Source organism: Carassius gibelio, chromosome B22 (assembly GCF_023724105.1).
Source record: "Carassius gibelio isolate Cgi1373 ecotype wild population from Czech Republic chromosome B22, carGib1.2-hapl.c, whole genome shotgun sequence".
Lineage (NCBI taxonomy): Eukaryota > Metazoa > Chordata > Actinopteri > Cypriniformes > Cyprinidae > Carassius > Carassius gibelio.
Window position 1 is genome coordinate 41659411 of NC_068417.1, and position 15203 is coordinate 41674613.

Here is a 15203-nt window from a genome sequence, read left to right on the forward strand (position 1 = left end):
GCATTGAGAGGCAATCCCAGAAAATTGTGGTCAGATAGAGGAACCAATTTCATTGGAGCTAAACCTGCCCTACAAGATTTGCATAGGTACTTAGCTACCTTACGGGAAGCATCCATAGAGGACAAAGCCGCCAAGAATGGGACAGTGTGGGCATGGAACTTTCATCCGGCTGACGCACCTCATCGCAACGGGTCTGCGGAAGCTGCAGTTAAGGTCATAAAAAGGGCTCTCACTAGCCTCGGAGGGACAACAAGCTCGCTCACCTGGGGTGAGCTCCAAACCCTCTTCTACCAGGCAGCTAACCTCACAAATGAAAGGCCGATTGACGCTAGGGCACAAGAACAAGAAGACTCTACAGAGTATTTGACCCCCAATACTCTGCTTCTCGGGAGGACCAGGCAAGGGGGAGATACAGGAGGAATTGACTTGTGCACCCATCCCTGGCGCCGTTTCAGATTCATCCAGATTGGTGTGGATATGTTCTGGAAGAAGTGGAGTGAACTGGCCGGACCTAATTTATTCATTCGGCCAAAGGGGCACCAGACCCAAAGAAATGTAGCGATAGGTGACATTGTTTGGATTGCTGATCAAAACGCACTGCGAGGGCAATTCCGGCTCGGACGGATCCAGGCTGTGTACCCTGACAAGAAAGGACTTGTGAGAGACGCAGACGTTAAGACGTGTGCAGGCCCCCCTTGCCTCCCTTATAGTTGGGCAACTGAAGAGGAATACTCAGCAGTTGACGTCAGTCATCCTACGGCGAGACGTGAGGAGACTGGTAGTCCTCATCCCTGTGGAAGACCAGTGACTCCTAGACCTCGTCTCTTTGGCCACCAGTTCTCCAGGCGCTGCCTAAACACCCAAACCCCAATTATGAAGGCATTACCTCAGGATACCTCTTTCTCTCTCTCTCTTTCTCTCTTTTTTTTTTTTTTTTTTTTTCACTGGTTGGTATGCTTCTATGCTGCCTTCACCACCACTTGCACCACCATTCACGAAGAATGAAGAGTACATACCCCATATGACCAAACCTGGCAGAACACCACACATCTGTCAGGGGAGGTGTCTGAACAATGACAATGGTGTCCTATTCTTCATGAAGAAGAAAAAAAACAAAAAAACAAAAAACAAAAAAACAAAACAAAGGATATATATGTGGTGTAATGTTTTGCCTGTGACCGCCTTAAATCACATGATCAGTCGGTCAAGTGGGAGGTGTTGCGTTCACTATGTCACGGGTGTTCGTAATGTAACGCAGGATAATAGGTGGGAGGTTTCACTTACCTGATTGAAGCATGGACCAGTCAAATCCCAAACAGGTGTGTTAAATCCAGTAATGAATGAGCGCGGGCTATAAGTGGGAGCGAGTATTCATTTTGGCATGTTGTCTCGTCAGGAGAGATGCGCCACCGGTAAGCTGCTGTTTTTATCCATTGAGTTTGTTGTCTGTTGCGTTACTGCTGTGCTGCCGTTATATGTGCGCGGTTTGTATGATTGATAACTGTTACTTTGGTCACGCTGATAAAACCTTGTGTGCGATCTGATGTTTAATATTGTCGGCTCGATAGTATCCGTGGCTATAAAAAGGCAAATGTTTGAAATTGGAGCGTTTCACTGTCACACGAGTTACTTCCTGTTTGCGGTGCTGGATGGGTAATGTAGTTGATCACTTTACATTTTGTAATGGATTACTATGCTCAGCGATGCCACTTAGAACTACACTCACTGTTTTTCACTTTGAGCCAACAGACTGAGAACGCTATTGGTTTAATGTGTAACATTGACATTGTATATTTGGTGTGTGTGAAGTTGTTGCATTTCTGTGTTAATATGCATGTGCTTAGTATTTAAACTAAATGGCTACACAAAGTATATTATGATATTTATAAGATTAAATACTGACTATATTGAAATTTATATTTTATTTATATTTGTATATATTATATTATGTAATCTATATTTATATTTAGATTTTATGGTTATCAGTATTGTTTACATTATAACCTCTCTATTTCTCCAGGTTTATAACCTGCTGCTGATATTTGTGGACTAATCAACTGTAATTAAAAATGAACCAAGAATAAATAAAATCCACTACGAGTTGTAACAACGTGTCCTCTCCTGACGCCCCATTCGGTGGGGATATTCTTAAAGAACCGAACCATAATTTTGCCAAAAAATAGAGTCAATGCCGATCTCTGAATATTTGCAGGTTTGGGCCTGGTTAGTACATGGATGGGAGACTGCCTGGGAATACCAGGTGCTTTAATCTTTTTGGAAAATTTCACGAATTATATAATAATCTTTCATTAAAAAAAAAAAAAAAAGAGTCAATGCCCGATCTCTGAATCTTAGCAGGTTTAGGTCTGGTTAGTACTTTTATGAGAGACTGCCTAGGAATACCAGGTGCTTTAAGCTTTTGGGTTTTCTTTCCTACTTATATAATGTACTGGCGATAAGATTGGCTGTTCTTTAAATAGCCCTCTGTTCAATCAATCAATCAATCACCTTTATTTATATAGTGCTTTAAACAAAATACATTGCGTCAAAGCACTGAACAACATTCATTTGGAGACAGTGTCTCAATAATGCAAAATGATAGTTAAAGGCAGTTCATCATTGAATTCAGCTATGTCATCTCTGTTCAGTTGAAATAGTGTCTGTTTTTATTTGCAATCAAGTCAATGATATTGCTGTAGATGAAGTGACCCCAACTAAGCAAGCCAGAGGCGACAGCGGCAAGGAACCGAAACTCCATCGGTGACAGAATGGAGAAAAAAACCTTGGGAGAAACCAGGCTCAGTTGGGGGGTCAGTTCTCCTCTGACCAGACGAAAACCAGTAGTTCAATTCCAGGCTGCAGCAAAGTCAGATTGTGCAGAAGAATCATCTGTTTCCTGTGGTCTTGTCCTGGTGTTCCTCTGAGACAAGGTCTTTACAGGGGATCTGTATCTGGGGCTCTAGTTGTCCTGGTCTCCGCTGTCTTTCAGGGCAGTAGAGGTCCTTTCTAGGTGCTGATCCACCATCTGGTCTGGATACGTACTGGATCCGGGTGACTGCAGTGACCCTCTGATCTGGACACAGACTGGATCTCGTGGCCACGGTGACCTCGGAACAAGAGAGAAACAGACAAATATTAGCGTAGATGCCATTCTTCTAATGATGTAGAAAGTACGGTGTTATGTGAAGTGTTTCCGGTTCCGGTTTACCTAATTAATGCAGCCTAAAAATCCTTTAACGGATTTGGATATTAAAAGCATATTAGTATGTTATGTGTATGCCAGGTTAAAGAGATGGGTCTTTAATCTAGATTTAAACTGCAAGAGTGTGTCTGCCTCCCGAACAATGTTAGGTAGGTTATTCCAGAGTTTAGGCGCCAAATAGGAAAAGGATCTGCCGCCCGCAGTTGATTTTGATATTCTAGGTATTATCAAATTGCCTGAGTTTTGAGAACGTAGCGGACGTAGAGGAGTATAATGTAAAAGGAGCTCATTCAAATACCGAGGTGCTAAACCATTCAGGGCTTTATAAGTAATAAGCAATATTTTAAAATCTATACAATGTTTGATAGGGAGCCAGTGCAGTGTGGACAGGACCGGGCTAATATGGTCATACTTCCTGGTTCTAGTAAGAACTCTTGCTGCTGCATTTTGGACTAGCTGTAGTTTGTTTACCAAGCGTGCAGAACAACCACCCAATAAAGCATTACAATAGTCTAACCTTGAAGTCATAAATGCATGGATTAACATTTCTGCATTTGACATTGAGAGCATAGGCCGTAATTTAGATATATTTTTGAGATGGAAAAATGCGGTTTTACAAATGCTAGAAATGTGTCTTTCTAAGGAAAGATTGCGATCAAGTAGCACACCTAGGTTCCTAACTGATGACGAAGAATTGACAGAGCAACCATCAAGTCTTAGACAAATTGGTGTGTTTCACCAGGCTGCGAGGAAATATAGAGCTGCGTATCATCAGCATAACAGTGAAAGCTAACACCATGTTTCCTGATGATATCTCCCAAGGGTAACATATAAAGCGTGAAGAGCAGCGGCCCTAGTACTGAGCCTTGAGGTACTCCATACTGCACTTGTGATCGATATGATACATCTTCATTCACTGCTACGAACTGATGGCGGTCATATAAGTACGATTTAAACCATGCTAATGCACTTGCACTGATGCCAACAAAGTGTTCAAGTCTGTGCAAAAGAATGTTGTGGTCAATTGTGTCAAACGCAGCACTAAGATCCAATAAAACTAATAGAGAGATACACCCACGATCAGATGATAAGAGCAGATCATTTGTAACTCTAAGGAGAGCAGTCTCAGTACTATGATACGGTCTAAATCCTGACTGGAAATCCTCACATATACCATTATTCTCTAAGAAGGAATATAATTGTGAGGATACCACCTTTTCTAGTATCTTGGACAGAAAAGGGAGATTCGAGATTGGTCTATAACTAACAAGTTCTCTGGGGTCAAGTTGTGGCTTTTTTATGAGAGGCTTAATAACAGCCAGTTTGAAGGTTTTGGGGACATATCCTAATGACAATGAGGAATTAATAATAGTCAGAAGAGGACCTATGACTTCTGGAAGCACCTCTTTTAAGAGCTTAGATGGTATAGGGTCTAACATACATGTTGTTGGTTTAAATGATTTAACAAGTTTATACAATTCTTCCTCTCCTATAGTAGAGAATGAGTGGAACTGTTCCTCAGGGGGTCTATAGTGCACTGTCTGATGTGATACGGTAGCTGACGGCTGAATGGTTGCAATTTTATCTCTAATAGTATCGATTTTAGAAGTAAAGTAGTTCATAAAGTCATTACTGTTGTGGTGTTGGGAAATGTCAACACTTGTTGAGGCTTTATTTTTCGTTAATTTAGCCACTGTATTGAATAAATACCTGGGGTTATGTTTGTTTTCTTCTAAAAGAGAAGAAAAGTAATCAGATCTAGCAGGTTTTAATGCTTTTCTATAGGATATGCTACTTTCCCGCCAAGCAATACGAAATACCTCTAGTTTTGTTTTCCTCCAGCTGCGCTCCATTTTTCGGGCTGCTCTCTTTAGGGTGCGAGTATGCTCATTATACCATGGTGTCAAACTGTTTTCCTTAACCTTCCTTAAGCGTAAAGGAGCAACTGTATTTAAAGTGCTAGAAAAGAGAGAGTCCATAGTTTCTGTTACATCATCAAGTTGTTCTGAGGTTTTGGATATGCTAAGGAATTTGGATACATCAGGAAGATAACTTAAAAAGCAGTCTTTTGTGGTAGAAGTGATGGTTCTTCGATACTTGTAACAAGAAGTAGAATTTACAATTTTGGCTATATGAAGTTTACACAGAACTAAATAATGATCTGAGATATCATCACTTGGCTGAATAATTTCAACACTATCAACATCAATTCCATGTGACAGTATTAAATCTAGAGTATGATTTCGACAATGAGTAGGTCCTGAAACATGTTGTCTAACACCAATAGAGTTCAGAATGTCTATAAATGCTGATCCCAATGCGTCTTTTTCATTATCGACATGGATATTAAAATCACCAACTATTAAGACTTTATCTGCAGCCAGAACTAACTCGGATGTAAAATCACCAAACTCTTTAATAAAGTCTGTATGGTGCCCTGGTGGCCTGTATACAGTAGCCAGTACAAACATAACAGGGGATTTATCATTAACATTGGTTTCTCTGGATAATGTTATATGAAGCACCATTACTTCAAACGAGTTATACTTGAAGCCTGCCCTCTGAGAAATCCTAAAAACGTTGTTATAAATTGAAGCAACTCCTCCCCCTTTGCCTTTTAAACGCGGCTCATGTTTATAACAGTAATCTTGGGGGGTGGACTCATTTAAAATAATGTAATCATCAGGTTTTAGCCAAGTTTCTGTCAAACAGAGCACATCTATATTATGATCAGTTATCATATTATTTACAAAAAGTGTTTTCGTAGAAATGGATCTGATATTCAATAAGCCAATCTTTATCATTTGTTTATCCATATTGCATTTGTTTTTTATTTGTTGAACCTCAATTAAATTGTTAACCTTAACTTGGTTTGGACATTTTTTGTATTTTCTAGTTCGGGGAACAGACACAGTCTCTATAGTGTGATATCTAGGTGAAAGAGTCTCTATGTGCTGAGAATTAACTGACCTCTGTGACGGGAGGCAGCTAGCAGACAGTCGGTTTAGCCAGTCTGTCTGCTTCCTGACCTGTGCCCCAGTTAGTCAAGTATAAACACTAAGACTATTTGCCATATTTCTAGACAGAAGAGCAGCACCACTTCTTCAGCAGCACTCTTTGCAGCAGACTTCGCTTACGGCCATACCAACCTGGCTATGCCCGATCTCGTCTGATCTCGGAAGCTAAGCAGGTTTGGGCCTGGTTAGTACTTGGATGGGAGACCGCCTGGGAATACCAGGTGCTGTAAGCTTTTTGGACATTTTTCACTTAGTATATAATAATTTTGCCAAAAAATAGAGTCAATGCCCGATCTCTGAATATTAGCAGGTTTGGGCCTGGTTAGTACATGGATGGGAGACTGCCTGGGAATACCAGGTGCTGTAAGCTTTTGGACATTTTTCACTTAGTATATAATAATTTTGCCAAAAAATAGTCAATGCCCGATCTCTGAATCTTAGCAGGTTTAGGTCTGGTTAGTACTTTGATGAGAGACTGCCTAGGAATACCAGGTGCTTTAAGCTTTTGGGTTTTCTTTCCTACTTATATAATGTACTGGCGATAAGATTGGCTGGTCTTTAAATAGCCCTCTCTTTGCAGCAGACTTCGCTTACAGCCATACCAACCTGGCTATGCCCGATCTCGTCTGATCTCGGAAGCTAAGCAGGTTTGGGCCTGGTTAGTACTTGGATGGGAGACCGCCTGGGAATACCAGGTGCTGTAAGCTTTTTGGACATTTTTCACTTAGTTTATAATAATTTTGCCAAAAAATAGAGTCAATGCCTGATCTCTGAATATTAGCAGGTTTGGGCCTGGTTAGTACATGGATGGGAGACTGCCTGGGAATACCAGGTGCTTTAATCCTTTTGGAAAATTTCACGAATTATATAATAATCTTTCATTAAAAAAAAAAAAAAAAGAGTCAATGCCCGATCTCTGAATCTTAGCAGGTTTAGGTCTGGTTAGTACTTTTATGAGAGACTGCCTAGGAATACCAGGTGCTTTAAGCTTTTGGGGTTTCTTTCCTACTTATATAATGTACTGGCAATAAGATTGGCTGGTCTTTAAATAGCCCTCTCTTTGCAGCAGACTTCGCTTACGGCCATGCCAACCTGGCTATGCCCGATCTCGTCTGATCTCGGAAGCTAAGCAGGTTTGGGCCTGGTTAGTACTTGGATGGGAGACCGCCTGGGAATACCAGGTGCTGTAAGCTTTTTGGACATTTTTCACTTAGTATATAATAATTTTGCCAAAAAATAGAGTCAATGCCCGATCTCTGAATATTAGCAGGTTTGGGCCTGGTTAGTACATGGATGGGAGACTGCCTGGGAATACCAGGTGCTGTAAGCTTTTTGGACATTTTTCACTTAGTATATAATAATTTTGCCAAAAAATAGAGTCAATGCCCGATCTCTGAATATTTGCAGGTTTGGGCCTGGTTAGTACATGGATGGGAGACTGCCTGGGAATACCAGGTGCTTTAATCTTTTTGGAAAATTTCACGAATTATATAATAATCTTTCATTAAAAAAAAAAAAAAATAGAGTCAATGCCCGATCTCTGAATCTTAGCAGGTTTAGGTCTGGTTAGTACTTTTATGAGAGACTGCCTAGGAATACCAGGTGCTTTAAGCTTTTGGGTTTTCTTTCCTACTTATATAATGTACTGGCGATAAGATTGGCTGTTCTTTAAATAGCCCTCTCTTCAATCAATCAATCACCTTTATTTATATAGTGCTTTAAACAAAATACATTGCGTCAAAGCACTGAACAACATTCATTTGGAAAACAGTGTCTCAATAATGCAAAATGATAGTTAAAGGCAGTTCATCATTGAATTCAGCTATGTCATCTCTGTTCAGTTGAAATAGTGTCTGTTTTTATTTGCAATCAAGTCAATGATATCGCTGTAGATGAAGTGACCCCAACTAAGCAAGCCAGAGGCGACAGCGGCAAGGAACCGAAACTCCATTGGTGACAGAATGGAGAAAAAAACCTTGGGAGAAACCAGGCTCAGTTGGGGGGTCAGTTCTCCTCTGACCAGACAAAAACCAGTAGTTCAATTCCAGGCTGCAGCAAAGTCAGATTGTGCAGAAGAATCATCTGTTTCCTGTGGTCTTGTCCTGGTGCTCCTCTGAGACAAGGTCTTTACAGGGGATCTGTATCTGGGGCTCTAGTTGTCCTGGTCTCCGCTGTCTTTCAGGGCAGTAGAGGTCCTTTCTAGGTGCTGATCCACCATCTGGTCTGGATACGTACTGGATCCGGGTGACTGCAGTGACCCTCTGATCTGGACACAGACTGGATCTCGTGGCCACGGTGACCTCGGAACAAGAGAGAAACAGACAAATATTAGCGTAGATGCCATTCTTCTAATGATGTAGAAAGTACGGTGTTATGTGAAGTGTTTCCGGTTCCGGTTTACCTAATTAATGCAGCCTAAAAATCCTTTAACGGATTTGGATATTAAAAGCATATTAGTATGTTATGTGTATGCCAGGTTAAAGAGATGGGTCTTTAATCTAGATTTAAACTGCAAGAGTGTGTCTGCCTCCCGAACAATGTTAGGTAGGTTATTCCAGAGTTTAGGCGCCAAATAGGAAAAGGATCTGCCTGCCGCAGTTGATTTTGATATTCTAGGTATTATCAAATTGCCTGAGTTTTGAGAACGTAGCGGACGTAGAGGAGTATAATGTAAAAGGAGCTCATTCAAATACTGAGGTGCTAAACCATTCAGGGCTTTATAAGTAATAAGCAATATTTTAAAATCTATACGATGTTTGATAGGGAGCCAGTGCAGTGTGGACAGGACCGGGCTAATATGGTCATACTTCCTGGTTCTAGTAAGAACTCTTGCTGCTGCATTTTGGACTAGCTGTAGTTTGTTTACCAAGCGTGCAGAACAACCACCCAATAAAGCATTACAATAGTCTAACCTTGAAGTCATAAATGCATGGATTAACATTTCTGCATTTGACATTGAGAGCATAGGCCGTAATTTAGATATATTTTTGATATGGAAAAATGCAGTTTTACAAATGCTAGAAACGTGTCTTTCTAAGGAAAGATTGCGATCAAGTAGCACACCTAGGTTCCTAACTGATGACGAAGAATTGACAGAGCAACCATCAAGTCTTAGACCGTGTTCTAGGTTATTACAAGCAGAGTTTTTAGGCCCTATGATTAACACCTCTGTTTTTTCTGAATTTAGCAGTAAGAAATTACTCGTCATCCAATTTTTTATATCGACTATGCATTCCATTAGTTTTTCAAATTGGTGTGTTTCACCAGGCTGCGAGGAAATATAGAGCTGCGTATCATCAGCATAACAGTGAAAGCTAACACCATGTTTCCTGATGATATCTCCCAAGGGTAACATATAAAGCGTGAAGAGCAGCGGCCCTAGTACTGAGCCTTGAGGTACTCCATACTGCACTTGTGATCGATATGATACATCTTCATTCACTGCTACGAACTGATGGCGGTCATATAAGTACGATTTAAACCATGCTAATGCACTTCCACTGATGCCAACAAAGTGTTCAAGTCTATGCAAAAGAATGTTGTGGTCAATTGTGTCAAACGCAGCACTAAGATCCAATAAAACTAATAGAGAGATACACCCACGATCAGATGATAAGAGCAGATCATTTGTAACTCTAAGGAGAGCAGTCTCAGTACTATGATACGGTCTAAATCCTGACTGGAAATCCTCACATATACCATTATTCTCTAAGAAGGAATATACTTGTGAGGATACCACCTTTTCTAGTATCTTGGACAGAAAAGGGAGATTCGAGATTGGTCTATAACTAACAAGTTCTCTGGGGTCAAGTTGTGGCTTTTTTTATGAGAGGCTTAATAACAGCCAGTTTGAAGGTTTTGGGGACATATCCTAATGACAATGAGGAATTAATAATAGTCAGAAGAGGACCTATGACTTCTGGAAGCACCTCTTTTAAGAGCTTAGATGGTATAGGGTCTAACATACATGTTGTTGGTTTAAATGATTTAACAAGTTTATACAATTCTTCCTCTCCTATAGTAGAGAATGAGTGGAACTGTTCCTCAGGGGGTCTATAGTGCACTGTCTGATGTGATACGGTAGCTGACGGCTGAATGGTTGCAATTTTATCTCTAATAGTATCGATTTTAGAAGTAAAGTAGTTCATAAAGTCATTACTGTTGTGGTGTTGGGAAATGTCAACACTTGTTGAGGCTTTATTTTTCGTTAATTTAGCCACTGTATTGAATAAATACCTGGGGTTATGTTTGTTTTCTTCTAAAAGAGAAGAAAAGTAATCAGATCTAGCAGGTTTTAATGCTTTTCTATAGGATATGCTACTTTCCCGCCAAGCAATACGAAATACCTCTAGTTTTGTTTTCCTCCAGCTGCGCTCCATTTTTCGGGCTGCTCTCTTTAGGGTGCGAGTATGCTCATTATACCATGGTGTCAAACTGTTTTCCTTAACCTTCCTTAAGCGTAAAGGAGCAACTGTATTTAAAGTGCTAGAAAAGAGAGAGTCCATAGTTTCTGTTACATCATCAAGTTGTTCTGAGGTTTTGGATATGCTAAGGAATTTGGATACATCAGGAAGATAACTTAAAAAGCAGTCTTTTGTGGTAAAAGTGATGGTTCTTCGATACTTGTAACAAGAAGTAGAATTTACAATTTTGGCTATATGAAGTTTACACAGAACTAAATAATGATCTGAGATATCATCACTTGGCTGAATAATTTCAACACTATCAACATCAATTCCATGTGACAGTATTAAATCTAGAGTATGATTTCGACAATGAGTAGGTCCTGAAACATGTTGTCTAACACCAATAGAGTTCAGAATGTCTATAAATGCTGATCCCAATGCGTCTTTTTCATTATCAACATGGATATTAAAATCACCAACTATTAAGACTTTATCTGCTGCCAGAACTAACTCGGATGTAAAATCACCAAACTCTTTAATAAAGTCTGTATGGTGCCCTGGTGGCCTGTATACAGTAGCCAGTACAAACATAACAGGGGATTTATCATTAACATTGGTTTCTCTGGATAATGTTATATGAAGCACCATTACTTCAAACGAGTTATACTTGAAGCCTGCCCTCTGAGAAATCCTAAAAACGTTGTTATAAATTGAAGCAACTCCTCCCCCTTTGCCTTTTAAACACGGCTCATGTTTATAACAGTTGTCACGGGAGGAGCACAAGACAGACACAGTGGGCGTGGCGTCAGGCCTCGGAGAGGCTTTTATTAACAGAAATCATAAAACACAGGGAATAAAAGTGGCCAAAGGGGGAAAGTGTCCAAAATAACAGGGGATCTGGTGTCCTCGTTGTGCTGCGGGGTTCGTGTGGGTCGGGCAGTGTTCATGGAGGAAGGGTCCAGGTAAGGGGCGGAGTCCGGCGGCCGCACGCGCTCCCCTCCTTGGTCCGGGGCGCGAGGGGCGGCGGCTTCCTCTTAGCGGCCGCGTCTCTCTCGTTGGCCGCGGCGCTGGTAGGGGATGGACGGCCCGGCATCCTGGCCCGTCGGCCGTGTATACGGGTGCGGTTCCCATCCGGATCGCGGGTCCGGCAGCTCACGTCTTGGTGGCGCGGGAGTCCCTCAACGCACCCTTCCTGGACCCACGAGGACACCAGTGTGCATGCACAGGGAAGAGACCGGTCTCCTGAGGAGAGGCGCGTTGGGCTTTTAAACAGCGGCGGTAATGAGGCTCCACTTCCTCCAGGTGTGCCCCATCACACGCCGCCAGCCCTGACTCGTCCAGCGCCCCTCCTCTCACACACCCACTCCAGTCGGGAGCCTGGTGAAGGGCGGCGATTTAGGACGGGGTGCCGGTGACAATCAGGGAGGAGGCAGCTGACTCGTCACACAGTAATCTTGGGGGGTGGACTCATTTAAAATAATGTAATCATCAGGTTTTAGCCAAGTTTCTGTCAAACAGAGCACATCTATATTATGATCAGTTATCATATTATTTACAAAAAGTGTTTTCGTAGAAATGGATCTGATATTCAGTAAGCCAATCTTTATCATTTGTTTATCCATATTGCATTTGTTTTTTATTTGTTGAACCTCAATTAAATTGTTAACCTTAACTTGGTTTGGACTTTTTTTGTATTTTCTAGTTCGGGGAACAGACACAGTCTCTATAGTGTGATATCTAGGTGAAAGAGTCTCTATGTGCTGAGAATTAACTGACCTCTGTGACGGGAGGCAGCTAGCAGACGGTCGGTTTAGCCAGTCTGTCTGCTTCCTGACCTGGGCCCCAGTTAGTCAAGTATAAACACTAAGACTATTTGCCATATTTCTAGACAGAAGAGCAGCACCACTTCTTCAGCAGCACTCTTTGCAGCAGACTTCGCTTACGGCCATACCAACCTGGCTATGCCCGATCTCGTCTGATCTCGGAAGCTAAGCAGGTTTGGGCCTGGTTAGTACTTGGATGGGAGACCGCCTGGGAATACCAGGTGCTGTAAGCTTTTTGGACATTTTTCACTTAGTATATAATAATTTTGCCAAAAAATAGAGTCAATGCCCGATCTCTGAATATTAGCAGGTTTGGGCCTGGTTAGTACATGGATGGGAGACTGCCTGGGAATACCAGGTGCTGTAAGCTTTTTGGACATTTTTCACTTAGTATATAATAATTTTGCCAAAAAATAGAGTCAATGCCTGATCTCTGAATATTAGCAGGTTTGGGCCTGCTTAGTACATGGATGGGAGACTGCCTGGGAATACCAGGTGCTTTAATCTTTTTGGAAAATTTCACGAATTATATAATAATCTTTCATTAAAAAAAAAAAAAGAGTCAATGCCCGATCTCTGAATCTTAGCAGGTTTAGGTCTGGTTAGTACTTTTATGAGAGACTGCCTAGGAATACCAGGTGCTTTAAGCTTTTGGGTTTTCTTTCCTACTTATATAATGTACTGGCGATAAGATTGGCTGTTCTTTAAATAGCCCTCTCTTTGCAGCAGACTTCGCTTACGGCCATACCAACCTGGCTATGCCCGATCTCGTCTGATCTCGGAAGCTAAGCAGGTTTGGGCCTGGTTAGTACATGGATGGGAGACTGCCTGGGAATACCAGGTGCTGTAAGCTTTTTGGACATTTTTCACTTAGTATATAATAATTGTTGCGTTAGAATAAATAAAATCCACTACGAGTTGTAACAACGTGTCCTCTCCTGACGCCCCGTTCGGTGGGGATATTCTTAAAGAACCGAACAGTTATAAACCGCGGCCCACTGCACTGGATTGAATGCAGCAAAAAACAGCCACGGACTGCTTCATTAAGGAAGCTCAATCAACCCAGGATCAGCTGGCCTCTCACTTCTTTGACTGACCCCAAGTTTATCATTAATCAAACTGCCCGTTGATCAAGGATAAAGGAGCTCGTGTGCACATTGGCATTGACGTCTCTCCAGTCAACACAAAGGGAGTAACAATGGCAGACTTGGAAAAGCTTAAAAGTGTGCGATCAAGAGCACAGGCTTCATTCACCAAAAGGGCTCATACTCTCACCAAACCGGGACTCTTGGAACCGACTGAAGTTCTCAGTGAATGGAAGATTTTCAGGACAGACTTTTTTAAAGTCATAGATGCGGGACATGAGTATGCTGAAGCCCTGAGAGAGTCATCGGATGAGGAGGTCATAGAATCTGCAAACCAAATTGATGAAAAGACAGCGGAGTGTGAGAACAGGTTCCTCGAGGTAAAGAATGCCTCCCAGGAAACCTTTTGGACCAGCTATGCAGAGGAGGTGTTTTTTAAGCAGGTCAAAACAGCTGAGTCGGCCATCACTCAGGCAGAGGAAGAGGAAGTTAACCCTCGGAAGTCAGTCAAGGACCGTAGGCTAAGAAATAGAGGTCTTGAGAGAGAGGTCATTGAACTCAGAGAAATGCTAGTAGAGTGGAAGGAGTTGGTTCCTGGTTCGAGGGCATTAGATCTCAGGACACGCCACAAGACACTAAAGAAGAGGGTCCTGGCGTTGTCTGACAAACTGGAGGAGGACGAAGCAGACCAAGTGAAGGGTAGAGAAAGAAACCTGGAAGATGAAAGCAGCGCGGTTGGTGATCCGATACGAGATGCTCCTTTCATCTCTCTCCCTGACATATTTGCCGATCGCCAGCTGAAGCCCAAAACGTATGCGGGGGCATTGAACATGAACACACGGCCCCTCTCACAGCAGAGCAGCCCGGAAAGGACCAAAGGAAACTTTAATCTCAAGCCTCAAATCAGCCTTGAAAGAGCACGGCTACCGACTTTCTCTGGTGACATGAGGGACTATTACCGCTGGAAGACTGAGTGGGAGGACCTACAAGAATTGGGTAACCCACAAGGTGTGGAATGTATAAAAAAGTTCCACTTATTAAATAGTCTCCACGAAAAGGTCAAGAAGGATCTCGTCCTATCTAGCTGTGGATCCGCCGACGATATGTTCAGGCTGCTGGACAGCAAATACGGGAACAAAGCAAAAATAGTCCTAATGATCACCAGCGAAGTCCAGTCTCTTCCCCCTGTTAAAGGAAACAATCCAAGAAGAACCATTGAACTGATCCAGGCTGTTGAAAGAGCACTGTACAACCTCCAGATTCTTGGTGAAGAGGATGCCGTGAAGAACCGTGTTGTTGCTCAATCTCTTGAAAGCAAGCTTCCCAGTTCACTCAAGAAGGAGTGGATTATGCACAAAACTGACCCAGCAAACAGGTTCTCTCCAAAGTATCATTTTGATTGCCTCCTAGGATTCTTGAAAAGGCAAGAGGAGATTCTTGAGGAATTGGATCAGTTGGAGCCAAGCCCTGTGGACAAAGGCCCTGTGGAAAAGGGTGCTGCAGACTACCCAGATAAGAGAGGGAGGAAGGCTTTTACTAAATCCACAGCAGGTCAGAAGGACGACTATCCCAGCTGTACTGTCTGTGAAGATGACTCCCATGCTGGCAAGCTATTTGCGTGCAAGATTTTCAGGGAGCAAGATCTCTTAAGAAAAAGGGCCCATGTGAAG

The 15203-nt window shown here is 42.1% G+C and overlaps 1 protein-coding gene and 5 non-coding genes across 7 annotated transcripts in view; 5 read left to right on the plus strand and 1 right to left on the minus strand.

Annotated features, from left to right (window-relative positions):
• The window catches only part of LOC127987501 (protein NYNRIN-like), a 363443-nt gene that overhangs the window by 163511 nt on the left and 184729 nt on the right, over window positions 1-15203 (minus strand). The window lies entirely within an intron of this gene.
• Window positions 6334-6452, plus strand: LOC127995264 (5S ribosomal RNA). Its single transcript, XR_008168220.1, has one exon. It is a non-coding gene; the product is annotated as a 5S ribosomal RNA (ribosomal RNA).
• LOC127988783 (5S ribosomal RNA) lies at window positions 6808-6926 on the plus strand. The gene has a single exon (XR_008161939.1). It is a non-coding gene; the product is annotated as a 5S ribosomal RNA (ribosomal RNA).
• Window positions 7294-7412, plus strand: LOC127995086 (5S ribosomal RNA). The gene has a single exon (XR_008168050.1). It is a non-coding gene; the product is annotated as a 5S ribosomal RNA (ribosomal RNA).
• On the plus strand, window positions 12563-12681 carry LOC127995276 (5S ribosomal RNA). The gene has a single exon (XR_008168231.1). It is a non-coding gene; the product is annotated as a 5S ribosomal RNA (ribosomal RNA).
• Window positions 13183-13301, plus strand: LOC128002668 (5S ribosomal RNA). The gene has a single exon (XR_008175412.1). It is a non-coding gene; the product is annotated as a 5S ribosomal RNA (ribosomal RNA).